The 23,939-nt window shown below is 47.7% G+C and overlaps 1 long non-coding RNA gene across 1 annotated transcript; it reads left to right on the plus strand.

Moving 5' to 3' along the window:
- The first annotated feature begins 9,253 nt into the window (after positions 1–9,253).
- LOC119961489 lies at positions 9,254–23,938 on the plus strand. The gene is made up of 3 exons (XR_005459670.1): positions 9,254–9,425; positions 10,777–10,892; positions 23,744–23,938. It is a non-coding gene; the product is annotated as an uncharacterized LOC119961489 (long non-coding RNA).
- Position 23,939: the final 1 nt, after the last annotated feature.

The raw sequence follows: 23,939 nt of genomic DNA on the forward strand, positions 1-23,939 counted from the left end.
CCACTTTCCCAACAAACACTCCCAAGGTATGTACAGCCCATCTAAGGTACAGAACAAAGTTCTCTCCAAATCATCCCATCACAAACTCACAGGACAAGTACAGCCCAGACTAGGTACAAAGGAAAACGCCCACTACACGCCACATCAACAGTGCCAGAGAGTAGGTACAGCACAGCTTTGATAAGGGTAAAATTCCACTGGCCCTGCCCCATCAAACACTCCCCAGCTCCTGATGAACTGGAGTCTGGGAGGGCATTTACCAGGTAATGGAATAATGTCATAAAGCATCACCATTCAATGGAGCTGGTTCTCTCCTTGTCCCTTTAAAGTGGAAAACGGGAACATCCTGTCTCCAAACACATCCCACCCTGTTCACACTGAGAACTCCAGGGTGGGGAACTGGGACATCCTGTCTCCAAACACATCCCGCCGTGTTCACACTGAGAATCCCAGGGTGGAGAACTGGGACATCCTGTCCTCCAAACACATCCCGCCGTGTTCACACTGAGAATCCATGGTGGGGAACTGAGACATCCTGGGCGCGATTCTCCGCTGCCCACGACGGGTCGGAGAATAGCGGAGGGCGTACCCGACATTTTTTCACGCCCAACATCCGCTATTCTCCCCGCCCCCCCCCCCCCCCCCCCCCCCCCCCCCACGGCCGCCCCACGACATGAATCGCTGCTCGCCGTTTTTTACGGCGCACAGCGATTCTCCCCAGGCCGATGGGCCAAGTGCCAGGCCTTTACGACCGTTTTTACGGCAGCAAACACACCTGCTTGCTGCCGTCGTAAAAACGGGCGCAACATGCCCGTCCTGGGCATCCATGGGCCCGCGATCGGTGCCCACCGATCGCAGGCAGTGCGTCCGTAACGGACGCACTCTTTCTCCCTCCGCCACCCCGCAGGATCAGTCCACGGGGCGGCCGAGGGAGATGACGGCCCCGCGCATGCGCAGGTTGGAGCCGTCCAATCCGCGCATACGTGGCTGACGTCATCGTGCGCGTCAGCCGGCGTGACACTTGGTGCGCAGACTTAGCGACGGAGCGACGGTCGCTAAGCCCACGATGTTGTGCTTCACGGGGCCCGCTGCTAGCCCCACCCGGGGGGGAGAATCGGGTCCCGGGAGGGGGCGCGGACGCTGCCGTGAAACACGGCCAGTTTCATGGCAGCCTTTATGACTCGTCGCATTTGCGGAGAATTGTGCCCCCTGTCTCCAAACACATCCCACCCTGTTCACACTGAGAACCCCAGGATGGGGAACTGGGACATCCTGTTTCCAAACACATCCCACCCTGTTCACACTGAGAACCACAGGGTGGGAACTGAGACATCCTGTCTCCAAATAAATCCCACCCTGTTGACACTGAGAATCCCAGGATGGAGAACTGGAACATCCTGTCTCCGAACACATCCCACCGTGTTCACATTGTTTGTTTAACTATCTTTCCCAAATAATTTACACAGCCTCTTATTATTTTTGATTTTGAGTCCTTGAACTCTGACAGTGATTAGTAAGTGGATCAGGTCTTTATTGGACATTCATTTCCCTCTTTCCGTGTTTATTGAAGCTACAGAGCTTCATATCCTCTTATTTTGTACCTATTGTGGACAATGTTTCACTTTACTGCTCTTTGGGTAAATAACGTAAAATTTTGATGTCTTCAGGGTTTTTACAGTAAGAAGTCTTACAACACCAGGTTAAAGTCCAACATGTTTGTTTCAAACACGAGCTTTCGGATCACTGCTCCTTCCTCAGGTGTTGTAAGACTTCTTACTGTGTTCACCCCAGTCCAAAGCCGGCATCTCCACATCGTAAGAAATAGGAGTCAGCTACGACACCACTACCACTACCTCCTGTGAGATAGCAGTGATGTAGTGGTATTGTCACTGGACTACTAAACCAGAAACCCAGGGTAATGTTCTATCACCTGGGTTCAAATCCCGCCACTGCAGATGGTGACATTTTAATTAAATAAAAATCTGGACTTAAAAGTCTAATGATGACCATGAAATCATTGTCGATTGTCATTAAAACTCAACTGATTCACTCATGTCCTTTAGGGAAGGAAATCTGCTGTCCTTACCCGGTCTGGCCTCCATGTGACTCCAGACCCACAGCAAAGTGGATGACTCTAAACTGCCTCCTCCAGGGCAATTAGAGATGTTCAATAAATATGAACAATTTTTTTTTTAAATCAGTCTATTGAGCCTGGTCCACCATTGAATAAGGTCACTTTACTGCCGACCCCCATAAGAGGCTGCTGGCCTCTCTTCCATGGGCCTGCCTGTGTCTGGGAGGCTCTGGGGAACAGGTAACACCTTCCACAATCGGTGGGTACCTCAGAGTACAGAGTGTTTCATAGACATTGGTAAAGACATTCTGGTTTAGTCAGGAAGATTCTCTTTTGCTCTTGTTGGGATTTTGTTTCTGATTTTGATTTATTTTATTTTGATTGAACGACACGTTTGGGAAAACAAGAAAAGAAAGAATGTTGCATAGAAACTAGAATTGCCTATTCTAAATGTCTGTCCTGCACTGACAGCAATGACTTTTGTAAACTCTGTTGATAGGATATTAGAAGGTGATTTGTGGATGGGGAACTCAAACCAAGCATCACATTAAGATCTGATCATCACTTAATTCACTCGGAGCTGAATATCATCAAGCTTTGAATGTCAAAGGAGAAATATTTATCAGTTTTGGCTGCCGGAAATAATTTCAAACATCAGTGAGACTGGAAAAGCACCGAGGCACACACACCCGAGTGAGAGTGTTGCAGTGAACTGACTGTGGAAAGAGCTTTAACCAGTTACACAGCATGAAAAAACATCATACCATTCACAGCGGTGAAGAAACTGTACACGTGTTCTGTGTGTGAACGAGGCTTCAACTGATCATCCAACCTGCAGAGACTCAAACTAATTTGCACTACGAAGAAACCGTGGAAATGTGGGAAGGGATTCCTTTGCCCATCCCAGCTGGAAGCTCATCGACGCGGTCACACTGGGGAGAGACCGTTCACCTGCTCCGTGTGTGGGAATAGTTTCTCTCTGATGTCCAGCCTTCAGTTACACCTGCGAGTTCATACTGATGAGAGACCTTTTAAATGTTCTGAGTTCTGATTGTGAGAAATGCTTTAAAATCTCACCGGATCTGATTAAACACCAGTTTGTTCACATTGACGAGAGACCATTCGGTTGTTCTCAGTGTGAGAAGAGATTTAGACAGTCGCCTCACCTCATTCAACACCAGCGAGTTCACAGCGGGGAGAGGACGTACACCTGCTCTGTGTGTGGGAAGGGATTCATTTCATCATCCAACCTGGTGAGACACCAATGGATGTTGGTGAGACAAGGGAGACGATATTCACCTGCTCTGTGTCTGGGAAGGGCTTTACTCAGTCTTCCAACCTGCTGAGACACCAGCAAGTTCACACTGGGGAGAGGCCGTTCACCTGCTCTGTGTGTGGGAAGAGATTTGCTCGATCGTCTCACTTGCTGACACACCAGCGAGTTCACAAATGACTACGGAAGTCAGGTTCTGCTGTTAATCACATCATTTGTTTGTTTATGTTGCTGTTAGTAACTCCTGTAACTGAGACACAGTTTAATTATCTGGATATCTGTTAAATAAATTGGTGATGATGAAAGCAGACAATGCCGTTGTACGCGGATAAGGGTTAGGAGCAGGATCAGACCAGACAACCTGTCTCACCTACACTGTTATTCAATACAATCATGGCTGAATGAGCCTCAATTCATCCCTCCTGCCTGTTCACCAGAACCTTTAATTCTCTGAGAGTCCAAAATTCAGTCTATTTCAGTCTTAAATATGCTCGACAATGGAAACAGAAAATTTAAATTCATAGGACCAAAGGAGGCCAGGTGGCCCATCTCTCTCTCTCTCCTCTCTCGCTCCCTCCCTCCCTCCCTGGAACAGTCCCTTGTTAACACTCACCATCCTGCTTCAGCCACTGGAGGATGGTTCACATCAGAGGATGGGGGAGGGGGGGATAATAAATAAGAGCTGACACTTTGCACTCAAATGAATGAGGACTCTGAGCTCTGGGAAACTATTAACAAATGTCTCCATGTGAAACATCAGCTCAGGATTACATTGGGCAGGAAGAGAGCCAGAAATTAAAACAGGACAAGACACTGAGTTTAACAGAGAGCGAGAGAGGGAATAGAGAGAGAGAAAGGCGAGGATCTGCAGTGGAATAAGAGAAAAAAATGTTCCCTAGGAACTAGAATTGTCTGTTATGCATTTCTATCTTCCACTTACAGTGATGACTTTGGTAATCTTCTTTTACAGAGCATGGGAAGGTGAGGATTTGCAGATGTTTAAAGCAGTGAAACAAAACATCATGTCAAGATCTGACAGTCATTTGATTCACCAGGACTTGAATATCATCAGCCTTTGAATGTGGAAGGAGAAATGTTTGTCTATTCTGTCTGTGGGAACAGATTTCAAATATAAGTATGACTGGAAAAGCACCGATCCCACACAATACACACCCAAGTGAAAGTGTTCCAGTGAACTGACTGTGGAAACATCAGTATGACTGGAAAAGCACCGAGACCCACACAACACACACCCGAGTGAGAGAGTTCCAGTGAACTGACTGTGGAAAGAGCCACCACCAGTTACACAACCAGAAACCTCACAGTAACATTCACAGTGGGAAGAAACTGTACATGTGTCCTGTTTGGACGAGGCTTCAACTGATCGTCCAACCTGGAGAGTCACAAGGACACCGGCACCATGGAGAAACCGTGGAAATGTAGGGACTGTGGGAAGAGATTCAATTATCCATCCCTGCTGGAAACTCATCAACTCAGTCACACCCGAGCCAGCATCACACAGAGACCATTGAAATGTGGAGACTGTGGTAAAGTTATCAGATCCCCATCAGAGCTGGAAATTCACCAACGCAGTCACACCGGCGAGAGGCCATTCACCTGCTCTAAATGTGGGAAGGGATTCACTCAGTTATCCACCCTGACTAGACACCAGCGAGTTCACACTGGGAAGAGGCCATTCACCTGCTCAGAGTGTGGAAAGGGATTCACTCAGTCATCCCACCTCACTGAACACCAGCGAGTTCACACTGGGGTGAGGCCATTCACCTGCTCTGAGTGTGGGAAGGGATTCATTAATTTAACTAACCTTACTTCTCATCAACTTGTTCACACTGATAAGAGACTTTTTAAATGTTCTGACTGTGATAAGAGCTTCAAAAGCACAAGGGATCTAAAGAGACACCAACACATCCACTCTAGACAGAGCCCATTCTCCTGTTCCGTGTGTGGGAAGGGATTCCCTCGGTCATTCAGCCTCCTGAGACACCAGCGAGTTCATACCAGGGAGAGACCGTTCCCTTGCACTAAGTGTAAAATGAAATTCACTCGGTTATGCGTCCTGCAGAGACATCAGAAAGTTCACACTTTGGAGAGTCCATTCACCTGCTCCGAGTGTGGGAAGGGATTCATTCAGTCATCTGCCCTGCTGAGACACCACCTAGTTCACACTGGGGAGAGGTCATTCATCTGCTCCCAGTGTGGGAAGGGATTCATTGAGTCATCCCACCTGGTGAAACACTGGCGAATTCACACTGGGGAGAGGCCGTTCACCTGCTCCAAGTGTGGGAAGGGATTTGCTCAGTCTTACCACCTACTGAAACACCAGCAAGTTCATGAGTGACTGCAGGGTTGGATTCTGCTCTTATTGCTTCTGTTAATCACATCCAGGACTGAACTATGTCCATTCTGACAGGGCTTGTTTTCCCTTCCATTAATAATGCCTGTGACTGGACTGGAGTTTAATATTTTGATATGCGTTAAGTATAACAGTGTTTTCTAAATACAGTGTGTTAGGTATTTGTTTTCCCCAAGAGGAGACTAATTGCTGTCCTTGTTGTGATATCAAGTTCAGGAGATTTTTTTGTGAGGAAGTAACCAGGATGTAAAGCAGCTTCCGGTCAGCAGCTAGTATTGGGTAGGAATTGCAGGTAAATCCCCAGGGTCTGAGAATCTGGATCCCAGAGTGCTTAAGGAAGTGGCTCTGGAAATAGTGGATGCATTGATGGTTATCTTCTGGGATTTTGTAGACTCTGGAACAGTCCCTGCAGTTTGGAGGATAGCTCACGTCACTCCAATATTCAAAAAGGGAGGTAGAGAGAAAGCAGGGAATTATAGACCAGTAAGCCTAACATCGGTAGTGGGGAAAATGCTTGAATTCAATATCAAAGATAGGTGCTGGTTTAGCACACAGGGCTAAATCGCTGGCTTTGAAAGCAGACCAGGACACAGTTCGATTCCCGTACCAGCCTTCCCGAACAGGCACCGGAATGCGGCGACTAGGGGCTTTTCACAGTACCTTCATTTGAAGCCTACTTGTGACAATAAACGATTTTCATTTTTTTTTCATAGAATTTACAGTGCAGAAGGAGGCCATTTGGCCCATCGAGTCTGCACCGGCTCTTGGAAAGAGCACCCTACCCAAGCCTATACCTCCACCCCATCCCCATAACCCAGTAACCCCACCTAACACTAAGGGCAATTTGGACTCTGAGGGCAATTTAGCCTGGCCAATTCACCTAACCTGCACATCTTTGGACTGTGGGAGGAAACCGGAGCACCCGGAGGAAACCCACGCACACACGGGGAGAACGTGCAGACTCCACACAGACAGTGACCCAAGCCGGGATTCGAACCTGGGACCCTAGAGCTGTGAAGCATTTGTGCTAACCACTATGCTACCATGCTACGTTATTTCATTTCAAGGACTTTATGGCGAAACATTTAGGAAGCACTAGCAGGATCAGTCAGAGTCAGCATAGATTTATGAAGGGAAAATCATGCTTGACAAATCTGTTGGAATTCTTTGAAGATGTAACCAGTACAGTGAGCCAGTCGATGTGGTACATTTGGACTTTCAGAAGGCGTTTGACAAAGTCTTGCTTAAGAGATTATTGTGCAAAATTAAAGCGCATGTGATTGGGGGAAATGTATTGAGGTGGATAGAAAACTGGCTGGCAGAGAGGAAACGAAGAGTAGGAATTAATGGGTCCTTTTCAAATTGGAAGGCAGTAACTAGTGGGATCCCTAAGGGATCGGTGCTGGGACCCCAGCTATTCACAATATATATTCATGATTTGGATGAGGGAACAAAATGTAACATCTTAAAGTCTGCAGATGATACCAAGTTGGGTGGGAGGGTGAACTGGGACAAGCATACAGGGATTCTACAGCAAGATCTGGACAGGTTGGGTAAGTGGGCAAATCAATGGCAGAGCTATATAATTTGGATAAGTGAGAGGTTATTCGCTTTGGAAACAAAAACAGGAAGGCAGATTACTACCTGAATGGTTGTAAATTGGGAAAGGGGAGTGTGCAGTGAGACCTGGGTGTCCTTGTGCACCAGTCGCTGAAGGTAAGCATGCAGGTGCAGCAGGCGGTAAACAAGGCTAATGGTATGTTGGCCTTCATTGCGAGAGGTTTCGAGTACAGAAGCAGGGATGTGTTGCTGCAATTATACAGGGCCTTGCTGAGGCCACACCTGGAGTATTGTGAGCAGTTTTGATCTCCTTCTCTGAGGAAGGATGTTCTTGCTCTCGAGGGAGTGCAGCAAAAGGTTACCAGACTGATTCCAGGGATGGCGGGATTGTCATATGAGCAGAGATTGACTCGGTTGGGATTGTTCTCGTTGGAGTTCAGATGAATGAGGGGGCATCTCATAAAATTCGAACAGGACTAGTCAGGGTAGATGCAGGGAAGATGTAACCAATGATGGGTATGTCCAGAACCAGGGGTCACAGTCTGAGAATTCAGGATGAACCATTTCGGACAGAAATGTGGAGACATTTCTTCACCCAAAGAGTGGTGAGCCTGTGGAATCCATTACCACAGGAAGTAGTTGATGGTAAAACATTGAATATATTCAAGAGACGGCTGGATATTGCACTTGGGGTGAATTTAATCAAAGGCTATGGGGAGAAAGCAGGATTAGGCTATTGAGTTGGATGATCAGCCATGATGGTGATGAATGGTGGAGCAAGCTCAAAGGGCCAAAAGGCCTCATCCTGCTCCTATCTTCTATGTATCTATGTACTGTCTGTAAATAATGGTTGCTGAATCCCAAGTGTAGATCTGTCTACTGAGCCACCTTGTCATGTATCTTCAATTAAACCAAAGCTATGACTAGTTCAGCAATCCTGTGTGACATTGGTTAATTGGTGCAAAGACACATCAACACAACATGGTGACAGCAGTGGATTTGCGAACCACAGGAGCCGCCATGGAAAAGATTTAATGCAAATCGGAAGCTGTATGTGTATGGAAGCCACAGAAGGAAGAGTCCCTCCACAAACAGTGATTTGCAGAACAGTGAATATCTGATGTGTGGGGTTACTGGATTGAGGGTGAAAGTAAAGCCACAAGTGAGTTCAGGGTCGTGCTGTGCAATCAGTTTTGAATCTGGCATTAAAAGCTGCAGGGCCATTGAAACATCCTTGGGGCCATTCCTGTGCAAAAGACAACAGTACGTGAGGAACTGCTGTCAAAAGAAGAAAGGAAAAACAAACCCAGCAGCTGCAATGTGAATCTCCCCACAGAGCAGAGAGGTTACATATCCCTTTCATATCAAGGTTGTCCGTAAAACACCGGGAACATCAGGAAGGTGACCACCAAATCCCCTAGCAGGAATTGGAAAGCCACAGATATCCAATCTACATTTAGGCTTTTCAAACAAAGGATGGAATTACACTTCTGATTTATCCATCACTTAACTGGATGAACGTGCAGTGAAAATGAAGATAGGTCATGAATTCAAAGGGCTGTATCGAGTCAACACTTGGGGTCTGTCTGAGGAGTATCAGAACAAGCCTGTTAAACTATGGAACATGTTGAAAGAGCAGCTTCATATAAAGGTGAACTTTAGAATACACTGAATGGAGCTGATCACTTACAGGCAACGGCCAAATAATCAATCAGTTCGTCAGTAGGCACCGTGATAGGAGAAATGAATATGATTTTTTCAGAAGCTGAGCTATCTGAACAGAGTTATTTTGTATTATCTATTTGACGTTTCAATTACCCATGATTCACCGCGGTTGTGAATGTGCCCTATTCACTGCACAGGGGCCCAGTGCGCCGACGCAGCTCTGGGCTTTATCGGGAGCATGCGCGGTTTCATATTGCTCGGAGACCTTCGAGTGCGGTAATGGCTTGTTCTGTGGGTGAGAGTCGGTGGGGCGGAAGGAGGAATTAAGCGGGAGTCGGGATGCGGAGGGTGCAGAAACTTTATAAACAGCCGGTGTATGCCCTAGGACCGGCGTAAGACCCTGAAGTTCCCGCGTTTGCAGCTGTGGAGCTTTTCCCTGGGATCAGGCCCAGTTCCAAGGCCGCCATCTTAGTTCAGAGGTGAGCAGAGCGCATGCGCGGCCATCTTTGTGACGTAACGGAAAGTAGGCGCACCGTCAGGGTTCAAGTGACCAGGAGAGAAAATGTTGGATTCCTGAATTGACAGGGGGCCGGGTTGACCGACACCTCGACATCGCAGAGCGCATGTGCGGCCATCCGAATCACAGAAGAATAAGATTGTAGAATCTGTACAGTGCATATGGGGTCCATTGAGTCTGCACAGACCCTTCTAAAGAAAACTCTACAGATGCACTCACCCATCAATCACGCGCTATCTCTGCAACCCCATAATCGAACCTGCACATCCATGCACACTAAGGAGCAGTTTATCATGGCCAATCCACCGAGCCCTCACTTCTTTGGACTGTGGGAGAAAACTGGAGGAAAACCATGCAGACACCGGGAGAACTTGCAAACTCCCCACAGACAGTGACTGGAATTGAACCTGGGTTGCTGGCACTGAGGCAGCAGTGCTAACCACTGTACCACCATACCATCCTAGCACTGAGGCCTCAGCGCCAGGGACCCAGGTTTGTATCTGACCTCGGGCGACTGTCTGAGTGGAGTTTGCACATTCTCCCTGTGTCTGCGTGGGTTTCCTCCGGGTGCTCCAGCTTCCTCCCACTGCCCTGAGATGTGCAGGTTGGGTGACTCGGCCATGCTAAAATTGCCCCTTAATTTGTCCAAAGATTAGGTGGGATTATCGACATTGGGGGAAGTGGGCCTAGATAGGGTGCTTTCAGATGGTTCATGCAGACATGATGGGCTGAATGGCCACATTCTCCACCATAGGGATTCTATGTTTCTAATTAGGAGCAGGAAGAGGCCACTTGGACAAACCGGCTCCCTAACCTTTGACTCAGTTGTAGGTAGAAATCTCTCCGAGGGAAAGAATTCTGCCGGCTCTCTGAGTCACAATTTCTCCACATCTCTGTTTGAGACTCTTATTTTTAAACTGTCCCTGCAGATTGAGATTTCCTGTGAAGAAAAATCATTTAAGCAGTTACCCTGTCAAGCACCCTCAGAATCTTCAAAACTACCTTTCATTCATCTAACTCCAATCAGTTATAGAGACCCCGTCCAACTTTCCCCCATAAAACCCTTCATACCAGGTATCAGCTGAGTGAATCTTGTCTGAACTGCTTCCAATGTCAGTGTATCCCATATTCTGTAATCCTGCACCAGGAAACCAGAGAGGATGTTATGAATTTATATCCCGGACTTTGAAAACTCCTTTCAGAGGGAGTTAGAAGGGGAGGATTTACACACAGCAATCTCAAATTTAAGTTAAAATGTTTCTCTTCATTTCTAACCACAATTGACACATGACTCTTGTAATCTTCTTTTGCAGGGAGTGAGAAGGTTTGAAGACTGAGAATTTTCTCTGATTCCAGTGCTTCTGATATCTTTCCAGCTGCAGCTCCAGTAGGTGGTTTGAAATTTGAAAACAGTGAAATTGTTCCAGAGGTGAGTATTATCGAGCATTCATCCATAATTTAAAGTTTTTAGCATTGTGCTTTGTTATCTGTGCTCTGGTTTCAGGGCTCTGGGGCAGGTTTGTCTCCTTTATTGTGGATCTGAATCCATGTTCACCCATTGCTCTGTTTCAGCTCTGCCCTCCCTCATCACCTCTCTGCCATTGTTTAACGTTTTCTGCCTCTAATCGTGGATTTATTTTAACCATGTTTGGTATTTTATTGTTATTTCTCCCAATGTGTCTCAATGAAGATTTCACTGCTGCCCATCGCTTGGCTGTAGAACATAGAACAGTACAGCACAGAACAGGCCCTTCAGCCCTCAATGTTGTGCCGAGCCATGATCACCCTACTCAAACCCACGTATCCACCCTATACCCGTAACCCAACAACCCCCCCTTAACCTTACTTTTATTAGGACACTACGGGCAATTTAGCATGACCAATCCACCTAACCCGCACATCTTTGGACTGTGGGAGGAAACCGGAGCACCCGGAGGAAACCCACGCACACAGGGGGAGGACGTGCAGACTCCACACAGACAGTGACCCAGCCGGGAATCGAACCTGGGACCCTGGAGCTGTGAAGCATTTATGCTAACCACCATGCTACCCTGCTGCCCTGTGTGCTGCTGATTTACCATCTTTATCTTCCCATGGTCAGGAATTGTTTTTCCTGCACTAGAGATCATTTCTCTTCTGTTCATCAGCTAATATTAACCATCAAATTCTGCACCATATTTATTCCGTGTAATTGAAGATTTGAGATTACTATCAGACCAGCCACGACCTTATTAAATGGTGGAGCAGGATTGAGGGGCTGAATGGCGACTCCTGCTCCTTGTTCTTATGTTTATTGATTCTGTCACTCTGAGATGTTAAATCTGTTTCTCTTGCCACAGTTACTCACTGACATAATGAGTAGTTTCATTTCAGAATATTTTTATTTCAGATTTTCAGCAACCAGTATTTTGCTATTATTTTGTTGCAGACATTTCTCACAGAAGCAAGTCTAGAATCAGAGATAGACCAATTAAGAACTGATTTGTGTTGGGGGGGGGGGTGGGGTTTGTGGAGGTTAGTATCTGGCCTCCAGTTACAGTCCTTTTTCACAGAATCATTGAATGATTACAATGCAGATGGAGGCCATTCAGCCCACCATACCTATGCTGCCTCATCCCACTCCCTTGCCCTTTCTTCACTTCCTTGCAGTGTTTTTTTCTTTCCAAGGTCTTGTCCAATTCCCTTTGGTTTGTTGTATCAGTTTGGCTGGAATGGAGATGCAGGAGAAGCTGCTGGGTTTAACCCCGAGGACTTTGTAACCCAGTATTGAGCAATAATTTCAGATGTGAAGTTGTCAAGGGAGGTACGGGGAACGGCACCAAGTCATCATCCTCATTTGGAGATCCGGTGCAGACACAATGGGGATTCTGCACCCTAACAATTCAGTGATTGGGTGATCTATAATAGTTTGCTCTGTGGCCAGCTGTTCTTAAGAAACTGCCCCCAAAACACACTCTATGTGCTCATCTGCAGGGAAGCACGGTGTTGCAGTGGTTAGCACTGCTGTTTCACGGCACTGAGGACCTGGGTTCGATCTCAGCCCTGGCTCCCTGTCCGTGTGGAGTTTGCACATTCTCCCCATGTTTGTGTGGGTTTCACCCTGTAGCCACCTAAAATGGATGCTGAGCTACAAAATAGGTCAACCGCTAAGACTGCTGGGAAACAGACAGTTTAGCCAGAACAGCAGTCTGCAAAGAGCAGTTTGCATTCTGCAGCAGCAGAAACCAGTTTGGGCTCAGGTGAGAAGACCTTAGCTAGGTGCAAATGGCAAAACGCTTTGCATGCTAATGAGGCCATCAGACTTGAACACCCACACAATAGATACATTTGGTTCTGAATGGACACATTCTAATCAAGGCCCAGACATCGAGGCACCAGAAACCTCCAAACAAAAGGACATAAGAAACGCCCCCTCCATCACGGAGACCCCCTCGCATTGGGGAATTAATCCAGTATCGATAAGAAATTGATCCAATAGGTAGAGCCCGCCCGAGAAGAGGGAAGGACAATGGAACCCCTATAAAAGATAGGGACCTCGTGTTGTCCGGTCTGTTTTCCGTGCTCCGGCTCAACTTCGGTCAAGGTCTGTTTTTCCGTGCTCCGGCTCTGACCACGACTTAGAAGATCCACTCCGACTCCAGCCGTTGAGCACCAGCCGCCGAACCGTAAGTGCCAGTACGACGCTCGCTACGCGAACTAAGCCCGCTAGAACCCCCGGTGACCAGAACGCTTGCTGAAGGTTGCAGCCCAAGACCAGGACGAAGGCCGCGCTCCCTGACCTTGCCTGTTCCTGTTAGATAAGTATTCTGATTACTTTAGTTTAGTCATAGCTTAGTCTCTTAGTGTGTGCATGAATATTTATTATTACTGTATAATAAATATTATCGTTTGGACCTTACTAATCGGTGTATCGTCTTTATTACTTTGAACTTGACCTTGGAATACTAGTGACGTTGTCTAAACGGCAACTGGCGACTCCTAAAGCTGAATAAATACATACAACAGAGCCTAGCGGTGTTAAGCACTTGGAAGTTAATACACCCCAATAAACGCGTTTTGCGCCCATAGTAAAACGTGCAACATTTAGTGGCGACTCCCTGACGGGACACGGTTGTAAGTGGAAACCCCACACCGTCCAGGACCCTGAAATTTGAATTAGAACTCCATATTACAGAGAAAGTAAAGAAAATCACGAGTATTCAAGGTGTTCAAACTAATAAGCGTAATTCGGAAGTGTGTTTAGTGCATGCGTACTAACAGGGCTGTAAGGTAAAACTGAAAGCATTTTGTTGCGACAAACTTTCGGCAGTTTTGTGAACGGAACATAGCGTAAGCCGTACCCGTTTCTTGAAACACAACCCCAGCAACCCCCTGTTCCAAATTAACTAAAAGAGAGTCAGAGAAAATGGCCATGCAGGCAATGGAACGTCTGATGGATCCAGAAAAGTTTGTGGTCGCAGCGACCAGCAACAGTAGCAGGGTAGGCCAGTGTCCCACGTGGGAGCTGGAACTCCGCAAATATTTACAAGGAAAGGGATGGCCCCTTTGGAAAGAGTTTTGCTTGAATGAGGAGACAGGTCCCGGAAGTATAGGACATACTTGGTGGGAGAACCTCTCTCAAATTCACAAAAAGAACCTCAGTAAAGCACGTAAGCCGATGGCGATTGTGTCCTGTTTGGCACAATTGCGAGGCACAGAGGAGGTCGTCAGGACGCTCCGGGCAGAATTAGAGGAAAGGAACCGCATGAGTAAGGTCGATGTCAGGGACATTGAGAAGGAAAATCTGGATCTAAGAGGGAAGTTGATGGAGAAAGGTAGAGAGGTGGATGATGCCAAGAGGGCACATCAGTCTTGTCTAGCCCATCTCAGCAGTTCCCAGACCCAGTACGAAAAGGCTTATCAGGACGTGCAACGTGCCGTTCTGATAAGGGAGGAATCAGAGAAGCAGGTGGAGGCATTGCAGAGGCAATGCTCTGATCTCAAAGCAGCTTTGAGAGCACTCCATGCTGCAACCACAGAACAAAGGCAAAGTACTGTGGATCACGCGAAATGCAGGAAACAGATTGCAGAGCTGCAATCGCTGCTTTCGGTGCAAAATGGGTTCCAAAGCACCTTTGGGACCCAGTTAGATGGAGAAAATGCCCCAGATTGGCAAGAATTAAGTGAAACAGCACAGCGATATGTTCAGGGAACATGTGCGCCAACAACGCAACAGAAAAGGCAGGCACCCCCACCCCCCACAGATCAGATCATATCCGCACCCATGAATCCCGTAACCACGCAGAGAAAAGCCATAACAGAAGGCGCACCAGATATAACCTACACCACCCCCTTAACTGTAACCCAGCTCAGGGACGCATGTGAGAAGATCACTCCGTTCCTCCCCACCGCAGACCCCCACCAGTTCTTCGCTAAAGTAAAACAGCAGGCTACCATGTACGGCCTGGATGAGAGAGAGCAGGTTAAGCTCACCGTGCTGAGCTTAGACCAGTCAGTAGTAGCAGCCCTCCCCGACCCACAGAACGTTGCAGGAGGCACCCTAGAGGAGATGCACACCTCCATTTTAGATGCCATCGGGTATAATCGAGGTGACCCCGTGGAAGGTCTTAATAAGTGCCGGCAGAAAAGATCCGAACACCCCACAGCATTCGCAGGAAGGCTGTGGATTCACTTCAATGCAGTTTTCGGCGAGTTAAACAGAGCGCATTTGAACCGGGAAAATATGGTCAAATGGACGCGCACCATAATCTCACACGCGACAGAGGCAGGACAGAGCGCTTGCAACAGTTATGACCCCTCAGAAGAGGCCCATAATGAGAAATGGGTCCTGAAAAGGTTGTCCCGCGCTTGGGAGCAATCAATTCAGGCAAAGAGTAAGGTTTAATCCCCAGAAGAGGCTCAGGCTGCCGCAGATATTCAGGCAGTGAGAGAGCATCAGAAACCCGCATGGGTCAATGAAGGGAAGAACAGCCCACAGCAGAAAGGCCAGGAATGCTATAACTGTGGACAGTTAGGGCATTGGGCAAAAGAATGCAATGCACCCCAGCGATCTCAGAGAGGCCAGCAGACAGGCACTCTGAACCGCAGTAAGGCAAAACCCATCCACAATGTAGCAGTACAGTCAGGACCCACCAATGTGGACAAGACGAACTGACGGTGTTCGGGCTCCCCCACTTGGGTCTGTGACACACTCTGGGACTCATCAGGGAGACCCGTAGTCACAGCGAGAGTAAAAGGGAAGCCCATAGAGTTACTGTGGGACACAGGAGGCTCCCGCACCACCATTAACTCTACGACCACGGCACACGCAGACACGTGGCCGACCACCTCCACCATTACACTTAGCGGGTTCACCAGACACTCGCAGCAGGGACATATTACAGCACCCGTAGCGATCCAGCTAGGGAACATCACAACCAAACACTCCGTAGTTCTAGTAAATCTTCCCCGGACAGCAGAACACATCCTGGGGATAGATTTTATGAACGCTCATAGCTTGTCGTTCGACCCAGTGAACCAGTGTGTCTGGCGAATGGCTAGATCAGACAGAGCACCAGCCACCCTCACAGTAGGAGACTACGCTAATCGGATTAGCGCAGTGGGAGAGTACTCATTCGACCTGACTACACTCCACACTGACAGACAAATAAAAGCCCTACTGAACAAACACAGGACAGCATTTGCAAGTCACCGTCATGACTGTGGCAGAATGACTGGACCAGTTCACGTTACCGGACAGGACCCCCGACCACATAAACAGTATAGATTTCCCCTGGAAGCAGAGGTGGAAATAGAAAAGGTGATAGGAAGCTTATTGGAGCAAGGTGTGCTCAGAACGGTAGCCTCAACCAATAATGCCCCCATTTGGCCAGTGAGGAAGCCCGATGGATCATGGCGTCTGACCATCGATTATCGGGAACTCAACAAAGTCACCCCCGCAGTAGCCCCAACGGTAGCTACTAGTCCCGAGACCATGCTCAAGCAGGGACTCAACTCCAAATACTTCACGGTATTGGACATCAGTAACGGATTCTGGTCAATACCATTGGCAAAAGCGTGCCAGTACAAATTTGCCTTCACTTTCAAATCGCAGCAGTATACGTGGACATGCCTTCCACAAGGATTCCACAATTCCCCCTCCATTTTCCACCGACAGTTGGCAAATGGTTTAGAGAAATTTTCCCGCCCCGAATGTCTGGTACAGTATGTAGACGACCTACTACTGCAGACAGACACAAAGGCAGAGCACATTACGCTTCTGGCCGAACTCCTGGAACTGTTGACTTCAATTGGATGTAAAGTTAACCCAAGAAAGGCCCAGATTTTGGAAAGTAAAGTGATGTATTTGGGAACAGTCATCACACACGGCAAACGCGAGATCGAATTCAAAAGAATTGATTCGATTGTCAAATTGCCCCTTCCCCAAAATGTATCAGCCCTCCGGTCGTTTTTAGGACTGGTTGGCTATTGTCGGAACCACATCGACGGATTCGCGACAAAAGCCGCCCCACTCTCAGACCTCCTTAAGAAAGGAGCCCCCTGGGAATGGCTTCCGCAGCATACAGGCGCTGTGGAGGAGTTAAAACGAGCCCTTAGTGCAGCACCCGCGCTGCTAGTCCCAGACCAACTTTCACCCTACGCAATCGAGGTAGCGAGCACCGATCTGACCCTGTCGGCCGTGTTGCTTCAGGAACGGCACGAGCAACTAAGACCAGTGGCTTATGCCTCCCGACTGTTAGACCCGGTAGAACAAGGATTCTCTGCCTGTGAGAGGCACCTCCTTGCTGTCTTCTGGGCAGTACAATACTTCTCATACATCACCGGACTCAACCCCATTACTATTCTGACCGAACACACACCCACACAGCTACTCCTAGACGGTCGATTGAAGGACGGTTCAGTTAGCCAGATTAGGGCAGCTAGATGGACACTACTTTTACAAGGACGGGACATCACAGTAAAACGGACCCGCACACACACATATTTAGCAGACAACCTCCAATACCCAGGACAGCCCCATGACTGTGAAATTGTAGCTCCCCTGCATAACACAGGACCCTTTATCGCAAAAACACCCCCCAGGAAGATAGGGAACCCAAAACAAAGCCCCCAACCCACAGACACGTGTGGACCACTGAGGATTTATGTAGACGGTTCCTCCACAATTTTAAATGGTGAGCGTATCACAGGATGCGGCATCTATGTCGAGGACGCGCAGGGTCGCGCTCTCGAAGAAATCGCTCTTAAATTACCAGGTCACTTAGGCGCGCAGGCAGCAGAGCTCGCGGCCATAGCGTATATAGTGGACCACCCCGCTTCTTTCCCCAGCCCAGCAGACATATATTCAGACAGCTTATATGTATGCAATAGCTTAACAGATTTTCTGCCCCTGTGGAGGACACAAGGTTTTGTCTCCGCAGACGGGAAACCCCTTCCATCAGCCCCTCTACTCCAGCATATCTTAGAAAAAGCGAAGGACAGGACCTTCGGCATAATAAAGGTTAGAAGTCACCATAGGTCATCACCCCCTGGGAATGTAAAGGCCGACGCACTGGCTAAGGCAGGTTCCAGGCGAGGACACTTATGGACCCCCCCAGCTAGCGCCCCTGTGAGCGCAGTCCAAATCTCACAGACAGATATTAAAGATCTTGTGGCAGCACAAAAACAGGATAAGGACCTCCGGGAGGTTTTTAAAGGCAACTTTGTGCCAGAGTACGAGAAATTTAAACACGCACTGACCACACATGAGGGTGTGATCATTAAGGAACAACTTTATGTGGTCCCGCAGCAGGACAGGAATGCAATGATTGCTTTATTCCATGATAACCACGGGCATCAGGGAATTGATGCAACAACGAGGCACCTCAGGCAACTCTGTTGGTGGCCTAATCTCAGGACTGATGTCACACATTACATTGAGAATTGCCTTATTTGTGCACAGAATAACCCGGAGCGGTATTCTAAGAAGGCACAACTTCGGCATACTCGCCCAGTAAACGGCCCCTGGACAAACCTCCAGATCGATTTTATAGGACCATTGCCCCCTTGTAGGAATGGCTATAAATACGTTCTGGTGGTCATCGACACCTTTACCAAATGGGTAGAGGCATTCCCCTCCAGAACAAATACAGCTAAGACAGCTGCAAAGATCCTGACCCACCACATCTTCACGAGATGGGGTTTACCCCGAAGTATCGATTCGGACCAGGGATCTCACTTTACAGGACGGGTCATGAGGAACGTCCTGACAATATTCGGAATAAAACAAAATTTCCACATTGCGTATCATCCACAGTCCAGCGGGATTGTGGAGCGCATGAATCGGACTCTAAAAACTACCCTTAGGAAAATGGTTCAGGAGAATAACTCCACATGGGATTCAGTGCTCCCATTTGCACTCATGTTCATAAGGAACACTGTCTCCACTTCCACAGGATACACACCACACACACTCATGACCGGACGCCCTATGAAAGGTACAGAATTCCTTTTAGGACTGGACATGACCAGCCCCGAGGTGACAGCCCTCACACACGAAAAGACGGTTAAAGACTTGGTTGAGACTGTGAGGTCTGCACAGCTTGCAGCCGCAGTTCAGCTAGGCAAACGCCGTCAACAACGCACCGCTTGTTTTAATAAGACCGTACACCCCACAGAATTCCAGGTTGGGCAACAGGTAATGTTATCGGTTTACAACCCCAGCAGTTTTTTGGCTCCAAAATATTCCGGTCCCTACTCAATTTCGGATAAAATTAGCCCCTCAGTTTACAGGGTAAAATATCCTAATGGGAAGACCGCGTGGTTCCATATCAACCAGTTAAAGGCATATGGGACACAGTCTAACCATGCTCACCATGTACTGCTAGATGCAGCAGAACACTTCACCCCGCCCACTAGAGACACTTTTCCACCATCCCCCTCACAGACCAGTTCATCAACGGACTCGCCCACGACTCCGCCCACAGACCACGACAGACCACGCCCCGAAACGCCCACAAGCTGCCACAGCAGAGACAGCAGGACAGACACTGACTCTGAAGACAGCGACAGCACACAGCCATACAGCCCACACTGCACCAACTACGACCCCGACTCCAGTGACCCCATGGAAGTCACTTACCTTAAAAACCCAGAACCACCACCCGACCCCGACTACCCCGACAACACACTTGACACAACACTATGGCACAGGGACAATTCCTACAGACTTGTCCGCAATGACGAGAGTGACCCCCGGTCACACAATTCGAAAATAGCATGCCTGATCCACACAAGGGTGTGGGATCCGGGAGAGCAGGACGACACGGTGTCTGACTCCCGACACGGCAACCCCTTTGTGACCCTGTTCACAGAGACAGAGAAAAAGTGAGGTGTCCAGATGATGTAAAATAGGAATCGTTTGAGGGAAACGATGTCCTTTCTGATGGAACCTGCACGTATGTTTGTCTTCGTTTTATGTTTGTTTTGTTTCAGGATTGTAAATGGTTCAGCTGGAGGATGGACATCTTCTTTTCAGCTGAAAAGATTGTGACCACCTCACATACACGTTAGCTTGTCCGCCGATACCTTTGAGAACTTCGGTTCCAACACACACAATAGTTTCTCTGCAGATACGTCTGAGAACTTCTATGGTGAGCAGCTCACCTTATCGGCTAAATTGTCTGAAGCCCAGCTCAATTTCCCAAAAGGAGCATCTTGGCTCCCTTGTGTTTAGGTGCCCCTCTATTCGGTGAATAGAGGCTGCAAGTCACGGTAACCACATTCGTACCCGTTTTACCCCAGGTTACTCAGGCAGTGGACAAACGGCACTGAGGACCCGCCCTGTCTGAGAACCCACTTTGGTCAGCCAAGCTCGGGTATGGCGCAGCACGCCCTACCCGGGGATCCCATCCAACTCGTACCCGTAGCGGCCCATACGCAACTCATTCGGACGTTCCTTTCAAAATTTTGTTTTCATTTTTCGTTAGGCAGCCCTTCGGCCGCCATCCCACATGCTATTTACATCCAGGAACATTCGGATGGTAAATGAGCAAAGCCTGCGAGACGGCTCGCAGGAGAAGGATTGTTAGGTGTATTCTGGTCTTCAAATTCGCTTTTGAAAAAGAAAAAATGAGGGGAGTCACAGGGTGTGACTTGGCCAGTCATTTTTAAAGGGTCAATCGGAATATAAAAGACAGATGCAATAACAAGTAAAGATCTTAAACTGTGTATTGACAGATACTGTGCTTGATCCCACAGCTTTCGAAGGTCGAGACAGGGATCGAAGCAAGGATTGTCCATACAGGAGGAAGAAAGAAGAATACCAAGATAAAGATGATGGAAGCTCACCTACTGTTGTTAACTGTTGTATTTGTTTGTGTAGAAACAAGACACGTTTCCCCCACAACCCCCACCGTAAATGTTTCCCTTACAACCACTCCCCAGTGCTCAGCTCTGATCAGTGAGGTTCAGACCTGGTGCACTAAATTTATGACATGGTACTCCATGTCATATGTAATCGAATCACTACTGGTGATTGCGATCCTCGTTATCCTTGTACAGACCCTCAGGTTGAGGAAGTGGAAGAGGAGAGCCTCCCGTTCTTGCCCTTCCGTCTGTGGAGTTCGATCTCCGATTTTTCGATTTCATCAATCCCCTCTGCCCCATGATGAATAAAGCACTGTGTAAAGAATGAATAAAAATTCGACCCTGTATTGTATTGTCCTATACTCGACTGCCGAGTTAGGAAATGTGATGTTGTGGTGTGAATGGTTAAGGTTTTAGAGTGTGAGGAAATGTTTAAGTAAAGTTAGGGATAATTGTGATAGGTAGAGGTTCCCAGTTTATGGTAATGCATGTCCCCTTTGACATAGCGCCAAGTAGAATGTTAGGTAAAAATTTTTTCTTCCCATAGTATAAGATAGAGTAGCCCAGGAACTGGCAAGAGGTCAGGGGACACAAAGAAGGCAACCCAGATGCACTCAAGGCGACGTACATTGTGATCCTTCACAATATTTTGATTGTGAGGATCACAAGGAGGGAATGTAGCCACCTAAAATGGATGCTGAGCTACAAAATAGGTCAACCGCTAAGACTGCTGGGAAACAGACAGTTTAGCCAGAACAGCAGTCTGCAAAGAGCAGTTTGCATTCTGCAGCAGCAGAAACCAGTTTGGGCTCAGGTGAGAAGACCTTAGCTAGGTGCAAATGGCAAAACGCTTTGCATGCTAATGAGGCCATCAGACTTGAACACCCACACAATAGATACATTTGGTTCTGAATGGACACATTCTAATCAAGGCCCAGACATCGAGGCACCAGAAACCTCCAAACAAAAGGACATAAGAAACGCCCCCTCCATCACGGAGACCCCCTCGCATTGGGGAATTAATCCAGTATCGATAAGAAATTGATCCAATAGGTAGAGCCCGCCCGAGAAGAGGGAAGGACAATGGAACCCCTATAAAAGATAGGGACCTCGTGTTGTCCGGTCTGTTTTCCGTGCTCCGGCTCAACTTCGGTCAAGGTCTGTTTTTCCGTGCTCCGGCTCTGACCACGACTTAGAAGAGCCACTCCGACTCCAGCCGTTGAGCACCAGCCGCCGAACCGTAAGTGCCAGTACGACGCTCGCTACGTGAACTAAGCCCGCTAGAACCCCCGGTGACCAGAACGCTTGCTGAAGGTTGCAGCCCAAGACCAGGACGAAGGCCTCGCTCCCTGACCTTGCCTGTTCCTGTTAGATAAGTATTCTGATTACTTTAGTTTAGTCATAGCTTAGTCTCTTAGTGTGTGCATGAATATTTATTATTACTGTATAATAAATATTATCGTTTGGACCTTACTAATCGGTGTATCGTCTTTATTACTTTGAACTTGACCTTGGAATACTAGTGACGTTGTCTAAACGGCAACTGGCGACTCCTAAAGCTGAATAAATACATACAACAGAGCCTAGCGGTGTTAAGCACTTGGAAGTTAATACACCCCAATAAACGCGTTTTGCGCCCATAGTAAAACGTGCAACAACCCCCACAACACAAAGATGTGCAGGATAGGTGGATTGGCCACACTAAATTGCCCCTCAATTGGAAAAAATGAACTGGGTACTCTAAATTTAAAAAAACAAATGAGCTCATCTGCCTGGCTACCTTTGCCAATCTGATTTCCACAATCTATATGTGGATAAAAATCACATGATTATTGCAGTACTTTTCTCACAAGCCCTTATTTCTTCCTGTATTCTCCGTCCTAGTGTGGTTATTGTTAGGGGGTGCCTAGAAACTACTCCCACAAGTGACTTCCTACCTTTATCATTTTTTATCGTTACCCAATGTGATTGTACATCTTGATCTCCAGAACTGTCATCTCTCTCTGTTGTAATAATGTCATCCTTAATTAACAGAGCTGCCCCTCCGCATATTCCCAGTTTCCTGTCCTTCTGAAAAGTCACGCAGCCGTGAATATTCAGGTCCCAGCCTTTGTCATCTTGCAGCCGTGTCTCTGTAATGACTATCAGATCACAGTACCTGGAGTACGGTGCACACTTTTAATCTCCTTCACTAAGGAGGGTGATTCTTGCATTGGGAGCAGTTCAGAGAAGGATCATTGGGCTGATTCCTGGGATGAAGGTGTTGGGTTGTGAGGAAAGGTTGGGCCTGGACTCATTGGCGTTTAGAGGTGATCATATTGAAACATAAGATTCTGAGGTAACATGATAGGGGAGATGAAGAGAGGATGTTTCCCCTCATGGAGGATTCAGGAGCGAGTGGGCAGATTGTCAAAATAAAGGGTCCCCATTTCTGATGGAGATGAGGGGAAATGTCTTCCCTCAGAGGGGGGTTAGTCTTTGCAATTCTCTTCCCCAGAGAGAAGTGGAGGCTGCATCGTTAAATATATACAAGGCCCAGTTAGAGTTTTGATCAAAAAGGGAGTCGAGGGTTACGGGTGACAGGAAGAAAATGAAGTTCAGGTCACAATCCGATCAGCCATGATCTTATTAAATAGAAAAGCAGGTTTGATGGGCTGAATGGCCTTCTCCTGCTCTTATTTCTGAGGATATAAGATCTCTTGGTCGAGAACAGGAAACGCTGAGTGTTGATCTGTCGATCAGCGTGAATTAGCACCTTCTGGAGAATAGGCAGTGTGTATCTTAGATACAGCAGAGTGAGAATGGAGGGAGAGAGCGAGATAGAGTGTGTGTGTGTGTGTGTGTGTATGTTTGTGTGTGAAAGTAACTAGAATTGTCTGTTCTGAATTTTTGAGCTGTACTGACAGTGATGATATTTGTAAACTCCTTTAACAGGATATTCAAAGGCGAGTATTTGCAGCCAGAAATCTCAAACCAAACTTCACATCAAGATCTGACAGAGTCGGCCATTTTACCATCAGTGTGACTGGAAAAGCACCGAGACTCCCGCACCAGGGGGAAACCGTAGGGATTGTGGGAAGGGATTCACTTCCCCATCTGAGCTGGAAACTCATCGACTCACTAACACAAG

Source organism: Scyliorhinus canicula, unplaced genomic scaffold, assembly GCF_902713615.1.
Source record: "Scyliorhinus canicula unplaced genomic scaffold, sScyCan1.1, whole genome shotgun sequence".
NCBI lineage: Eukaryota > Metazoa > Chordata > Chondrichthyes > Carcharhiniformes > Scyliorhinidae > Scyliorhinus > Scyliorhinus canicula.